The 12,242-nt window shown below is 37.9% G+C and overlaps 1 protein-coding gene across 27 annotated transcripts in view; it reads right to left on the bottom strand.

The window, feature by feature from the left end:
* Positions 1–12,242, bottom strand: part of CCDC138 (coiled-coil domain containing 138) — a 139,073-nt gene that overhangs the window by 57,055 nt on the left and 69,776 nt on the right. The gene's annotated exons all lie outside the window — the stretch shown is intronic.

Below are 12,242 nucleotides of genomic sequence, written 5' to 3'. Positions count from 1 at the left end.
AGTTTTCATGTGCTATAGTGCCCATCACTGCCTTTCTTGGCCATCAGCCTGAGATTCAAACCATGCCTCATTCCCTGTATGTGCTCTGAACGAGGCGAGTCTGCAATCAGTCTCTTGGGTAACCCACTGATAGGTAAGAATGCTTCATACTAGTTCTGCTCGAATCCTTCTCTCCTGAGGAAGAGAATGGAGAACTGGGCCATTTACTTCTCTCTGTGCTGCACTGTGCCAGAGACAGAGTAGGGTAAGGGTGAGTAAAATTATCACAGAATTTCCTATCATTTTGCATGTGGCTTTTTCTTGATTGGGCATTTGCTGGGTTGCTACAGATCTCTGACTGGTTTCCATAGTTCCTACAAAGTTATTTTAGTCAGTCTATAGCTATTTATTTGATGTTTCTGTGGGGAAACAAGCACCTGCAACATCCTAGTCAGCCATTTTGCTAATGTTTGGATTTTGCTCTGCTTGAGCATGTATAATACTATGAAAAAATTTTTCTTTAAGGAAACATTTTTATAAAGTAAAATAAAACCCACTCTAAGAATGAAATAAACTCTGTGTTAATTAAGCTGGGAATGTAGAGAAAATCCAACTTACAGCTTAATCAAATAGAAAAAAATTTCATTTTTTTTCTTTCATAAAAGGTAGGCACTTCATAGAACCAATTCAGGTGCAAGACAACGTCATCAGAAACCCAGATTCTTTGTTTCCGCCCCAAAATCCCTAGCTTTTTTTTCTTATTCAAGTTTTCTCATGAAAATATCCTTAGTATTCGTTTTTATGTGTCATGGTCAAAGGTTCCACACAACAAAGCAAAAAAGGAGGACAGTATGGGAATGAGTGCCAATTGTATCTGTTCTTCTTTAGAAGAAAAGCAAAAGGTTTCCCAGAAACTCTCAGCAGACTTCTAGTTTCCATCTTATTGGCCTCAAGTGTGTCAAAGATGTAGCTACCCTGCCAGCAATGAAAGGCTGGAGGAGAAAGATTTTAGGTGTTAAAGTCTCCAGAAGAGAGGCAGGTGAGGTAGAAAGAGGTGAGAATGATGACGGGGGAGCCAAGCCATAGTCTCTGCTGCAAGGGTCTAAGTTATTTCTTGAAACAATTTTTTCAGTGCTTTTGTTGAGTCACAGTATTTTACATAAATTTATAGTTAATAAACTTGGTAGAAAGTATTTACATCTTCAATTTGAGAAAGATTACCTGAAGACACAACCAATCTCAGCTACAAGTTACTTTCAGTAATAAGGAAAAAGGGGCACCACGGACTCCCTGCACCAATACTACACTAATGTGATATCTGACAAAAATCCATTGCGGGTAACTTAAGAAAATAAACGTGATTTTTATTAATTTAAAAGTCAATACTGAAATCTCTCAAGAGAATTATTTATCTGCCAACACTTCCTACAGCGGTTGTACATTTTTTAAAAGTCCATGCTGTCAACAAGTCAGCACACTCTTTGGTAATGATAATGTCCACATATGTTAGTCATCAGCCTGTCGATAACTGACTAGAACATTCTTCCAGTTCAAATGCTCAGAATCCAAGTTCCTCAGATAACAGCTATTTTAATCTTTTCAGAATTCTAAGACAAGGGTAATCAGAATAAAATTATGTTTTAAAGAAAACTCACCTCAGTTCTCAGATAATAACATGCTATTTATTACATGGGACAAAAATGTATGATGTTGAGTTAGTAAGGCTTTCATTCCAGTTCTGATGACTCAAAAGCTGGAACATAACACAGCAACATTCAATACCAACCAAAAACCTTCAGTTGCCCGTCCCTCCAACTGGATAAAGGTCAATAAAAATTTAAAAAGAAAAAAAAAAAAAGCAATAGTATGAATAGACTTAGGTAGTCTTTGAAAAACACCCAAATGAATTTTCCTCTTCAGTATTTTCTTCAAGTCCACCCTCATTCCTTTTTGGAAGGAGGAATGGTGTGAAATGCACTAAAGATGAGCTATTTCTTGAAAGATGAGTAGGAACTTGCCAAAGGCTTGAGGAGTGGTGCTAGTCCGGGGACAAAGGTGCTCTTGGAGCAGGGTAATCCATATTCATAACTAACAACTCCCCAAGTAAACTTCCTAGTCTGCCATTTTCCCAGTTTTGAACCACGTTGTTCCTTCTACTTCTCATTCCTGAGAGAATTTCAAGACTTTTATTTTTTCCTTTCTTGCTTGCTTTTTCAGTTCCTAAGACACACTAGTGCTGCCAGTAATTCCCACTCTGGAATCTCTCAGTTCTGGAGTCCTAGCTTCCAGCAGGGAGCTTCTCTCTTATGTCTACCTCTTCTTCTTCTAAAAGACTTAGTTATTCCTCTCATCACTGCCCTGGCCCTAGCCCTGTAACATTAAATAAGTCACTTAATTTCTCAGAGCCCTAGGTTTCCTATCTATTTATATAAATTATAGGTATATATAAAAACATAGCTGAGCTGGTGGAACAGTTCTCAACCCAGTGACTCAGTAGAATCTTTTCATAATAAATATAATTCCCCTTTAATTATCCTAAAAATAACCATAAACAATATAATCTATTTACATGTATCCTTTTAATCAATATAATGCACTATTTATAATACAGGGGAGGAAAAGGAAATTTATAATAAAGTAATATTTTAATCATTTCTTTATTTTTTTTTTCAGACAGTCTTACTCTGTCGCCCAGGCTGGAGTACAGTGGCACGATCTCGGCTCACTACAACCTCTGCCTCCCAGGTTCAAGCAATTCTCCTGCCTCAGTCTCCCGAGTAACTGGGATTACAGGCGCCCGTCACCGCATCCAGCTAATTTTTGTATTTTTAGTGGAGGCGGGGTTTTACCATCTTGGCCAGGCTGGTCTCTAACTCCTGACCTCGTGAACCACCCGCCTCGGCCTCCCAAAGTGCTGGGATTACAGGCGTGAGCCACCACGCCTGGCCTATTTTAATCATTTCAATGTGTCAAAACTTGAGGATAACTGCGCTGTAGGACATAATGAAGTAGTCAAATGCTTGTACCTATACATGGAATACCCTAAATGCAGCAGATACACATGCAAACTGGTACCAAGAAAATTCTCAAACTGATGAGGAGAGAAAAATGAAAGCCTAGTGTGGTAGGCTGAATGATGGTTCCCCCAAAAGATGTCCACATCCCTGTCATAGGAACCTGTGAATGTTAGCTTATAAGACAAAGGCTTTGCAGATGTGATTAAATTAGAGATCTTGAGATGGAGGTGATGATCCTGGATCATTTTATTGGGTCTAACTACAATCACAAGTATCCTTATAAAAGGGAGGCAGAAGGGATGACATCATCAAGATGGCAGAAGAGCCATCTTGGACCTTCCTTCTTCCAACAAGCAAACTGATTCCACAACAATCCCCATGGCCAAATTCCCTTTCTGTGAAATCCAGAAACTTTAAGAGGCTCCTGCATCCCAGTAAGTGTGAAACCAGTCACATCAAAGCCAGTAAGTCAATTCCGATACCATACTACCATAATCCTCTGGCACAGCTCCATATGAGAGGAACAAGATCCCCCAGCTCCTAGCTTCTCCCCAGGAAGAGAAAGAGGTACCCTATGTGTCTAATGTCCAAAGTTTTCTAGGAACTACCCAGAAAACTGAGCTATGTCTACCCTGTCTTGGAGCACTGGCAGAACCCAACAAACTCTGGACACTCATAGCAATTTGGGGTATTGGTCACCATAGCCACCCCACCCTCCACCTCTGGCTCATCACGGAGTAAGCAGGCAAAAATCCCAGCTCTTTAGCTTCTACCTGGGAATGGATAGGGGAGTACCATGTGTTCAACCACTCACCTTAAATGGGGACTGCCTGAGGAAATGGCTTCAGTCTCCATGGTCTCAGAAGCTGAAGGGACCTGAAATATTCTAGATGCCTAGAGACTATTAAGAACAAAGAAAGTGGACAGGACTGGCAGGAAGGTTTGAAAGATCCCAGAATTTCTGTCAGGGCTGATTAGGGAGGGTCTTCTCTAGAATGAGTCCATGCCATGAAGACTAAGAGAGGTAACTATTTTGTCTATGGCACAAAAACATCAACAGAGAATGTCAAGGAAAAAGAAGAAACAGGGAAATATTTTCCCCAAAAGACAAAGAGATGAATCTCTAGAAACTGATCCTAATGAAATGGAGATACATCAATTAACTGACAGAGAATTTGAAATCATTACTACTGAATAAGCTCCCACATGTACACACTTAAGTTTTGTATACAGTTATTCACAGAAGCACTGTTTATACTAGCCAAAGACTAGAAACAGCCAAAATATCCATCAATGGTGGTCTGCTTAAATGAATGAATTTTAATTGAAGAAATTATGCATTTATATAAGAAGATCTTTAAGATATAAAGCTGACAACAAATATTATATATTATATATAATATATAAAACTTAGTAGCATTCCTGTGATAAAAAGTAAAAAGTAAAAATGAGTATGTATTTGTGTGTGTGTGTGTGTGTGTGTTTGTATGTGTCTGCAGTTGTTCCCTCCAGGGAGGGAAACAGTAACTGAAAGCAGACTTCTCACTTTTGCACTTTTGAAATTATGAGATAGGCGAATGTGTTACTATTTATTTGTTTTCTTAAAACAGGGCCTCACTCTTGCCCAGGCTGGTGTGCAGTGGCATATTAATAGCTCAGTACAACCTTGAACTCCAGGGCTCAAGCGATTCTCCCACCAAAGCCTCTCAAGTAGCTGGGACTGCAAGTGCACACCATTATGCCAAGCTAATTTTTTTTTTTTTTTTAGACGGAGTCTCGCTCTGTTGCCCAGGCTGGAGTGCAGTAGCACATTCTCAGCTCACTGCAACCTCTGCCTCCTGGGTGCAAGTGATTCTCCTGCCTCAGCCTCCCGAGTAGCTGGGACTACGGGTATGTGCCACCACGCCTGACTAACTTTTTGTATTTTTAGTAGAGATGGGGCTTCACCATGTTAGCCAGGCTGGTCTCAATCTCCTGACCTCATGATCTGCCCGCCTTGGTCTCCCAAAGTGCCGGGATTACAGGCATGAGCCACCGTGTCTGGCCAATTTTTAAATTTTTTTGTAGAGATGGGCCTTACTATGCTGCCCAGGCTGGTCTCAAACTCCTGGGATCAAGCAGTCCTCCCTCCTAATACTCCCAAAGTGCTGGGATTACAGGCATAGGCCACCACACCTGGCCTTGAATGTGTTACCTTTTAAACAATAAACACAATTTTGTTAAAAATAATTCCCTAAGTTAAATAGCTGGAGAACTTTAATTTTAAAAAAATAAATAAATAAAAATAGTGTGTTCATCATCCAGATATTTAATTATTCGCTTTCTTAGCTTTTTCTACTACACTAATTGGTGGGTTAGATTTTATCCTCCATCATATGCAATGTTTTGTTTTTTTTCCACAAAATATTAGAATGGGTTTCTTCAAAATATGCTATATAACACAAACTTAAAAGTTGACCAAAAAGGGCTCACTAGTGTTACATACTAGCGTAATGCATCGTCTGTTACCTAGTGTTACACATGAGAAAGACCAGCCTTTTATCTTAGAAACAGATTCTGTTAACAGTGTCAAACAAGGGGATGCAAACTATCATTAAAGTGATTATGTAACTTTTAATAGAGCTGTAAATATGGCAGCATTCAGAGGCCAGTAGCAAATATATGGCTACAAGCACTCATTAATTGACTCTTAAGTAGACTTCAGAAGTTACAGAAGGAACTGTTAGTTCATTAGGTCCCTGTGCCACGTATCCCTGAAGTGGCTGACCAAGAACAACTTCAAAGCTCTTTTGTGCTGGGAAAGAATGCCAATGAATCAATTTTCTTATCCAATTTCATAAAACTCAATTGCCTTAATAAATAATAAACGATAGTAAACATAATGAAATATTAAGCAATAATTAAAAACAAAGGTTATGTGGAAATATATTAAAAAGCTCCTCACTTAATTAAAGTCAACAAACCAGAATAGAAAGAAAAAGATCTAGGAGTTTTACTACCTAAAAATCCCCAAGTCTTGATGATGCCCAACAAAGCTCTTCCCAATGAGCAACCCAGCTTGTTTTCTGATTCTTCTACTTCTCTGCCCTCACTACCTCTGCTTCAGCTACACTGGCTTCTCTAATGTTTCTTGAAAACACTACACATCTAAAGTACAGCACAGCCTTTGCTACAGTTGTATATTATTCAGTTATTAAAAATAAACCTTCCTATTGTATTTCCTAAAGGGAATTTTTCCATGTAAAAGCTTGTAACTGAGGAAACAGATTATATGTATGTAGGATTGATTAGGTTGGTGCTTTGTTAGAAACATTGCATCTATAATTTCATTGAAATTATCCTTCCTTTAATCTCCTAAATAATAAAAAAAATAATAGAATGATTGAATAAATTTAAAATAGCAAAAAGGGAAGAAGTTATGTTGTTCAAATCAAGAAAAACTTGTCAATGAAAAATAGTACCTGCATCAGATAGAAAGATCTCAAATTAACAACCTAATATTGCAACTAAACAATATGGATATGTTCAGAAGTAAGTTCTAGATTTGCAGAACAACTTTAATGCCTGGAGTATGGTACAAAGTTTTTGTTGATTCTTTGTTATCTTTATTATTTTTTACCCAAATTGACACAAAGAATTTAAACAGAACAACTCAAGTATGTCCTTGTAATATTTCCTAGGATTTTCTTGCATTTTAAACAGATAAACATAGCCTACTTGCAAATATGCAACTGTATATGCACTAGTATCTAACCATGTAAAAAAAAGAAAAGGTGGCCAACATCAAAAAAACCGTCTGTAGAAAAAAAGATACAAAATAGTTATGTATCTTTGATAGCAAAGATATATTTTTCTGGGATATCTGTTGGTTTTTTAATTAAATGAAAATTATATATCTTTACCATGTACAATATATTTCAATATCATGTAGTATGTAGACATTGTGGAATGGCTAAATCAGGCTAAATAACATATCCATTACCTCACATATTTGCTTTGTTGTGGTGGTAACATTTAAAATGTACTCTGTTAGCAATTTTCAAGTATGTAATATACCTGTTATTAACTGTAATCACCACATTATACAGGTTGAGCATCCCTAATCTGAAAATCCAAAATCCCCCATCATATGCAATGGGAACCAGTCACAGGCACTTGGAGTAAGGCCCACTGACACCACCTCCCAGCCTGTGAAGACTCCTGAGGAAGCTCTGCACTCCCTAGAGCACTGTAAACACAATGCTTTGAAACATGGCACCTCACAAGGCTGGTCAGCAATGCCATTTAGTAAGATAAGATAACCCATTTGCAAATAAATTCCATCGAGATTTCTTTTGCAGCAACTTTTTCCTTTTTTTAAGTGGCATGGGTCATTCCCACAACCACAGAATATATATTCTTCTCATCTGCATGTGAAACGTACTCTATGATTGACCACATGCTCAGTAAAGTCTCAACAAATCAAAAACAAACAAACAAACAAACAAAACTGAAATCATACCAAGAATCCTCTTGGGCCACAGTGGAATAAAAATAGAAATCAATACAAAGAGGAACTCTCAAAAACATGCAAACACATGAAAACTAAAGAACTTACTCCCAGATGACTTCTGGGTAAACAACAAAATTAAGGCAGAAATAAAAAAAATTCTGTGAAACAATGAAAATCAAGATATAACATATTAAAACCTTTAGGATGCAGTAAAAACAGTGTGAAGAAGAAAGTTTAGGCCAGGCGCGGTGGCTCACGCCTGTAATCCCAGCACTTTGGGAGGCTGAGGTGGGCAGATCACTGGAGGTCAGGAGTTTGAGACCAGCCTGGCCAATATGGTGAAACCCCAACTCTACTAAAAATCTGAAAATTAGCTGGGTGTGGCAGTGTGCGCCTGTAGTCCCAGCTACTCAGGAGGCTGAGGCAGAAGAATAGCTTGAACCCAGGAGGGGGAGAATGCAGTGAGCCGAGATCGTGCGACTGCACTCCAGCCTGGCTGACAGAGCAAGACTCTGTCTCAAAAAAAAAAAAAAAAAAAAAAAAGGAAGAAAGTTTATAGTGCTAAATGTCTACATAAAAAAGAAAAATCTCAAATTAACAACCTAATGTCACACCTACAGGAACTAGAAAAAAAAGAACAAATTAAATCCAAAGCTAGCTGAAGAAATAATAAAAACAGAGCAGAAGTAAATGAAGTTGAGACTAAAAGAACTATACAAGGATCGACGAAATGAAAACGTGGTTTTTTGAAAGGATAAACGAGATCAATAAACCACTAGCTAGATTAACAAAGAAAAAAAGAGAGACGATCCAAATAAGCACAACCAGAAATGACAAAGGTGACATTACAACTAATCCCACAAAAATAAATTTAAAAAAAAATCCTCGGAGACTACTATGAACATCTCTATGCACATAAACTAGAAAATCTAGAGGAAATGGATAATTACCCAGAAATATACAACCTCCCAAGATAGAATCAGGAAGAAATTGAAACCCTGAACAGACCAGTATCGAGCTCCAAAATTGAATCAGTAATAAAACCCTTACCTTACCAACCAAAAAAAAAAAAAAAAGGTCCTGGACCAGATGGATTCACAGCCAAATTCCACCAGATGAACAAAGTAAGAGCTGATACCAATTCTACTGAAACTATTTCCAATATATCGAGGAGGAGGGACTCCTCCCTAACTCACTCCAAAACCCAGTATCATCCTGATGCCAAAATCTGGCAAAGACACAACACAAGTAGAAAACTATAGGTCAATATCCCTGATCAACACAGAATCAAAAATCTTCAACAAAATACTGGCAAACAGAACCTAGTAGCACATCAAATAGGTAATCCACCACGATCAAGTGAACTTTATTCCTCAGATGCAAGGATGATTCAATATACGTAAATCAGTAAATGTAAAAAGAGAATTAAAAACAAAAACCATATGATCTTATCAATAGATGCAGAAAAAACGTTAGGGCCGGGCGCGGTGGCTCAAGCCTGTAATCCCAGCACTTTGGGAGGCCGAGACAGGTGGATCACGAGGTCAGGAGATCGAGACCATCCTGGCTAACACGGTGAAACCCCGTCTCTACAAAAAAAAATACAAAAAACTAGCCGGGCGAGGTGGCGGGCGCCTGTAGTCCCAGCTACTCGGGAGGCTGAGGCAGGAGAATGGCGGGAACCCGGGAGGCGGAGTTTGCAGTGAGCCGAGATCTGGTCACTGCGCTCCAGCCTGGGCGACAGAGCAAGACTCCGTCTCAAAAAAAAACAAACAAACAAACAAACAAAAAAAACGTTAGATAAAATCCAAGATCTCTTTAGGATAAAAAGAAAACCCTCAACAAACTAGGCATCGAAACAATAAGAGTCATCTATGACTAAACTATAGTCAATATCATATTTAATGGGGAAAAGTTAAAAGAGTTTCCCCTAAAATTTGGAGCAAAACAGGTATGTCCACTTTCACGACTCCTACAACAAAATACTAAAGTCCTAGCAAGAGCAATCAGCCAAGAGAAAGAAAGAAAAGGCATCCAAAGAGGAAGACAAGTTATCTCTGTTCACTGACAACAGGATTCTATATCTAGAAAACCCTAAAGATCCTGCCAAAAGACTCCCAGACCTGAAACATGACTTCAGTGAAGTTTGAAGGTACAAATTCAATGTACAAAATCAGTAGCTTACATCAAAACAACATATTTAAGAAAAAAAATCAGAAGCATTTCTATACACCAATAACATTCAAGCTGAAAACCAAATCAAGAGTGCAATCCCATTTACAACAGCCACACACACACAAGATGCTTAGGAATACACCTAACCAGGAAGGTGAAATATCTCTACAAGGAGAACTATAAAACAGTACTAAAGGAAATCACAGATGACATAAACAGATGGAAAAACATTCCATGCTCATGGACTGGAAGAATTAAGATCATTTAAATGGTTATATTGCCTAAAGCAATCTATGGATTCAACACAATTCCTATCAAATTACCAATATAATTCTTCACAGAATTAGAAAAAAAAATTTGAAGAGCCATATGGAACCAAGAAAGAGCCCAAATAGCCAAAACAATCTTAAGCAAAAAGAACAAAGCTGGAAGCATCATGTTAATCTGACTTCAAACTATACTACAAGGCTATAGTAACCGAACACCATGGTACTGGTATATAAAGAGACACATAGACCAATGGAACAGAATAGAGAAACCAGAAACAAAGTCACATACCTACAACCAACTGATTTTCAACAAAGAAAATCACAATATACAAAAATTAACCCAAGATAGAACAAAGACTTAAATGAAAGATGTCAAATTATAAAAATCCTAGAAGAAAATCTAGGAAATACTCTTCTGGACATTGGCCTAGGTGAAAAATTTAAGATAAAGTCCTCAAAAGCAAATGCAATAAAAATAAAAATTGACAACTGGGACTTAATTAAAATAAAGAGCTTCTGCGCAGCAAAAGAAACTATCAACAGAGTAAACAGACAACCTACAGAATGGGAGAAAATATTTGCAAACTCTGCATCCAGCAAAGGACTAATATCCAGAATCTACAAGGAGCTCAAACAAATCAACAAGAAAAAGGAACCCCCTTAAAAAGTGGGCAAAGGACACGAACAAATACTTCTCAAAAGAAGACATACAAGTGGCCAATAAGTATATTAAAAAATGCTCAACATCACTAATCATCAGAGAAATGCAAACCAAAACCACAGTGAGATGCCATCTCACACCAGTCAGAACGGCTATTATTAAAAAGTCAAATAGAACTGCCATTCGATTCAGCAATCCCACTACTGGGTATATACCCAAAGGAAATGAAATTGTTCTACCAAAAAGATACCTGCACTCACATGCGTATTGCAGCAGCTGTATTCAAAATAGCAAAGATGTGTAATCAACCTAGATGCCCATCAATGACGGATCAGATAAAGAAAATGTGGTATATATACACCATGGAATACCATGCAACCATGAAAAAAGAATGAAATAATGTTCTTTGCAGCAACATGGATGCAGCTGGATGCCATTATCCTAAGTGACGAGTTCAACTGAAGCCCAAACCTCAGTTAGCATCACACAATAAATCCATGTAACACACCTGCACATGTACCCGCTAAATCTAAAATTAAAAAAAAAAAAAAAAAAATAGCATGAGAAAATTAAATACATGGTAAAAGGGGTTTCCAATCTCAAACCTAGAAAAATGAAAAACCAACAGCTAAAGAAGTATTTGCTACACTTTGATCGATCTTTCATCCCTCTAATAAATTGTACTAGCTGACCAACAGGACTGAATTTACAGTAAAATTCAAGCAAGTAAATGCTCTTCAGACAGACATCATCAAAGATTCACCCATTTCCAAACTTCCAAATTTTTCTCATCACTGAAAAACAATATGGCTTTAGTAGTGATCACCATTAGATACTGCTTATTAATTTGAACAAGAAGGGCACAGCGTTTTGTTTTTTTTTTTGAGACAGAGACTTGCTCTGTCACCCAGGCTGGCGTACTGTGGCACAATCTTGGCTCACTGCAACCACCACCTCCTGGGTTCAAGCGATTCTTCTGCCTCAGTGTCCTGAGTAGCTGGCATTGTATACAGGCGCACACCACCATGCCTGGCTAATTTTTGTATTTTTAGTAGAGACAGGATTTCACCATGTTGGCCAGGCTGGCCTTGAACTCCTGACCTCCAGTGATCTGCCCGCCTTGACCTCCCAAAGTGCTAGGATTACAGGCATGAGCCACTGCACCCGGGTGAATTTGAGAGTAACCTGAACAATGGTCAACTAATGTGAATGACTGTTGACTATCTCATCTAACAGAATTTTTTCAAATTTGCATTTGCAGTACCACAATTGTCATTTCACCCAAGCAGGTCAACTATTTCATAAAATTATATTTTGTTTTCCTTTGACAATGAGAAAGATGTCATCTCTGTCATATTCAGAAAGATTTGTTTCTAATGAACAGACATTTGCATCTGGTATGACTTTTGTTTTTCTCATTAAAAGAAAAATCCCTGTGAAACAAGTTGGGAATCTAGGCACTGAAGTAATACTGGATCCCTCAGTTCACTAACTTTTCACTTTTCATTCTACTCCTTACATTAGTAAACTGAAATACAAAACTCCACAATTACTAATCTAGGTAGCTAGTCATCAACTATAAGTCCAATATTTTAACAGTTACAAATAGCTAAAAACGTTGATAAAACATATCAGACAATATAGGACAT

Source organism: Macaca fascicularis, chromosome 13, assembly GCF_037993035.2.
Source record: "Macaca fascicularis isolate 582-1 chromosome 13, T2T-MFA8v1.1".
Taxonomy (NCBI): Eukaryota; Metazoa; Chordata; class Mammalia; order Primates; family Cercopithecidae; genus Macaca; species Macaca fascicularis.
Note: the sequence above shows the minus strand (reverse complement) of the source record. Positions and strands in the feature narration are given on the sequence as shown.